The sequence below is a fragment of the Eutrema salsugineum genome, unplaced genomic scaffold (assembly GCF_000478725.1).
Source record: "Eutrema salsugineum unplaced genomic scaffold, Eutsalg1_0 scaffold_9, whole genome shotgun sequence".
Taxonomy (NCBI): Eukaryota; Viridiplantae; Streptophyta; class Magnoliopsida; order Brassicales; family Brassicaceae; genus Eutrema; species Eutrema salsugineum.
Window position 1 is genome coordinate 9,589,699 of NW_006256342.1, and position 4,166 is coordinate 9,593,864.

The 4,166-nt window shown below is 28.3% G+C and overlaps 1 pseudogene; it reads left to right on the forward strand.

Moving 5' to 3' along the window:
* Positions 1-987: 987 nt before the first annotated feature.
* Positions 988-1,982, forward strand: LOC18007932 (annotated as a pseudogene).
* The last annotated feature ends 2,184 nt before the right edge of the window (positions 1,983-4,166 follow it).

Below are 4,166 nucleotides of genomic sequence, written 5' to 3' on the forward strand. Positions count from 1 at the left end.
ATAAAAAATTTTTTTTAATAATATTAAAAGATAATAAAATTTTGTAACGAAATTATAATTTATTAATAGTAAATTAAAAAATAATTTAACTATGCAAAAGATTTGATAAATGTATAACTAGTTGTTTTTTTCAAAATTATATAGACTTTTGGTAATTTAATTGATTTTTGATTAATCAAATTAATTTATTTATTTCTGGAAATTTTTGATCTAAGAAAACAAGATTTTTAACTTAAGTATAATATATACTCAGATTTATTACCAAGTGTGATCTTATAATCTGACAACTACAACACAAGCTGGAAAAAAAATATATTCTCTCATGTTTTCTAATTTTGAAGCTATTTTCAACTTTCATTCCCTAAACTACATTTTTATAATTTTAAAAATATCAACTATTTTTATATCTTTAGACTCCTATAATTTAAGTTATGAAAAAAATCACTCTTCAAAATGGCTATTTTATGTTTCTAACCTAGATATAATATATAAATTCAAAACATTAGATTTTTAACTATGAACTTAAGAGAATAATATTTATAATGCTTTAGTTTGTGGTCACTTTACAAGTCAAAATAAATCACATTCAAAGTTTCCAGTAAAGAAAACTAATTCCAGAAATATATTAAAAAGAAACTTTGACCCATTTACTAAACCAAATCTTAGATATTATCTCAAATATCTACAAATATTTTTTTTTAACATTAATGTACAATTTTTACTAATGTCATCTTGTTTATATAAGTGACTAAGATAGAAAAAATAATTAAATAGATTCATAACTGTATTAGTTATAATTATTATTTTATTTTTTATTTTTCTCCCTATCTATAAAATAATAATATCTATAATAAAGGAGAACAACTCTTTGTACCCCCCTTTCCACCATTACTATATAAAACAACTCATCCATGATTTTAGTTCACAACTAACACAAAACAAATAAACATACAAAAAAAGAGAAACATTTTTTTTAAAAAGTCCATCATGACGAAGATGAAGGTGAAGCTTGCTTTCATTGAAAACAACTCGTCCAGTAAAGCAACCTTTCAAAAAAGAAAGAAAGGCATTCTGAAGAAAGTGAAGGAAATCTCGACTCTATGTGGTGCCACTGCCTGTGCCATCATCTACAGTCCCTATACGTCCAATCCAGATATCTGGCCATCGACTTCTGGTGTGCGAAGGGTAGTTTCGGATTTCCGGACGTTGCCGGAGATGGACCAACAAAAAAAATGGTGGACCAAGAGACCTTTCTCAGACAGAGCATCGCCAAATTGTCTGAGAATCTGATGAGGCTGGAGAAGGATAACAGGGAGCAAGAGATGATTGAAGTCATGTTCCAATGTTGGGATGTAAGCCTGGAGAGGTTTCATCTCAATATTTTGGATCTCAATGACTTAGGTTATGTGATTGAACAATATCAAAAAGATATTAATCGCAAGATCGAGATTTTGGAGAGTTCTAGTATGGAGATGGGTGAATCTTCTAATACTGCTGTCATTGCGGCTATGGCTCATTCTTTTGAAGGCATTGGATCTTTGGCAGTTGCTTCGGCTACAACTGCTCCAGCCGCTACAATTCATGAGGTTTATTCTTCCTCCTCATCCGCTGCTGCGGCAACTTTTTTTAACTCTATTCAGCAACAGCAACATCATCATCAACATCAACAATTTCGTCATCCTGCCACTCCACATGTTGGATTCTATGAGCAAACTCGAAATATAAACCTGAATCAAATTCATAATCGAATCCAGCAACAACCTTTTATGGAGATGATGAACCATCCTGACCAAATGAGTGATGCATATGAGCATATGGATAACCGCCACAACCCCAACCTCCACAACCCCTTCCACCAACACCAGCACCAGCAACAACAGCAAATCCCCAGTGATTCCTCTACTGCTCTGACCACAGTCAGCTCAAACAGTATCATCCATGTTACCAGTCCAAATCCTACCAATAATACATGGTTCCATTAGGGTTTCAAGAATGGAATTTCACATTTTAAATAAGCAATAAAATAAAATTATTCTCAAGGTGCTTTGGCAATTAATTTTTTTTTTTGTAGCTGTTTTTAATATTTTGTGGTTTTATTGTACTATCTGAATGATTATGATTTTTCATTTTTATGGATTTGTGATGACACATTTTTATTTAAAAATATAATGATTTCGGTTAGTATTTGAGAATAAAAAGTTCACAGTCTGATAAGTAAAATAAAAACTATTCTAAAGTGCAAAATACATTTTATTTTCTTTTAGTTTAAGTTTACTAAGATATTGGAGTTAGAATCTAGGGTAATGATGATTACATAATATATTACCAAATTTGGTACTAAGTTTTATATAAAATTTCAAAATGAATTTTCTAATCAAATGACTAATTTATATTTTAGCTAAAAGTATTTGGAATGTCATTAAGGCAGGTGATCACTATTTAAATGTATGTAATTTATCGTATATATAAATTTTGTATATTTAAAATATATATTTTTTTAATCTATAAGAAATGTGGATTAGGGTTTATTCTATTTTTAATAGCTTCTTAATAGCAAACTTTTAGCTCCTAGTTTCTGTGTTTAACTGTATCTTCTTATGATGAAAAATCTAAAATCTAATAGGATCCCTTGGGACATTGCAAAAAGCTTTACAAGGGATGGTTGTTTCCAATCATATTTGGCTACGGGTGGACCAACATGGCTTCATGAGAGATTATATCGAGAAGCATGTGCCACAAGATATTTAAGATTGAGAAACTCGGAAGTGGAAGCATGTTAGAACCATTGGAGACTGATGTTTTATTTATATGGTTGCTTTTTTCTCTGTTTTTGTTTTACGAGACTTTTTGTTCTTTGGTTTTTGATTAATTATTTTCCAACATGAAAAAAAATCTAATATAAAATATGTTGAAACATTGTTTTCTTAGAAATAAAATTTTTGTAAAAAAATTGAGAATTTGGATATTTTGTTTCATGGTTCATTGATTTTATTCTCTGCAAATATCTTTATTTTTGGATGTAAGAAGATATTGTTTATCTCCTGGTTCAGGAAATAATATATATTTTTTTATGAATTTTGTTGTTTCATATATGTATTATAGTTCTCTATATGGATGAGGTAAATCAAGATTCATAGTCTTTCTCAACTCTCTAGCTGCGCAAGAAACAAGTAATTAATTTTCATGAAAATATATCAATGTGTACAAATTATAGATAAATATATGTATCTGTTTGTGTTGGGTATGCTTATTAATAATTAATAAAAATACATTAGCAAACTGTGTCCATATGTTTCTTTTAACATCATATATTATGAAGTATCATAGTCTCTATATAACTGATTATATTTCTTTTACAGAAGTCCATATTCATAATGAAATAACATGTTGAAGAGGGATGGAGAATATATACAGTTCTATAGATCAATATATACAAGTGTACAGATCGATATACTTTTAAAAAATATAACATGCTAGCTTTTTATTTTATTTTTGTAACCAAACATGCTAGCTAATTTATCTATGCTTTAAAAGAACCCCAAATTTTCCTAAATAAAGTCTTATTCATAAAATATGTGGTTACTGAATAAAGTCTCATTAATCAAATATGTGGTTACTGAGTCTATATTATAACTACATAATGTTCTCTTGCAATGATTCAACACTTAAACTAGTCAGATCTGCTATATCAGAACTGTACTCTTATCGTGTTTGATTTGCATTAAAGCATTGATCTATATTGACTCACTAAAACCATGAAGAATGTGAGAATGGCCAATATAGAATTTTAGATATATATATATATATATTCATGTATAATCACCAATAAAATTGATAATGTTTTTTTGACACATATAGAGAGTATCTTCAGTTTGTATATGTGCATATCCATAATTATCATATGTTAGATTGGCTACTTAAACAAGAACAGTGACTTATGAAATATATTAGTGATATATCTATCTATAGATATTAAAAAATTATAATGAATTAGTCTCAAGTTTAATCGTTTAGTTTGAAAATCTTACAACAACAGTAAAAAATTAAACTTGATAAATAAATTAAATCTATGATGTATAAAGGGAACTTCTGTTTTATTTCCTTTTTTTAAGTCTCAAAATATACCTTGATAAATCTTTAGGGTTAAACATATCTATACGAAAGTA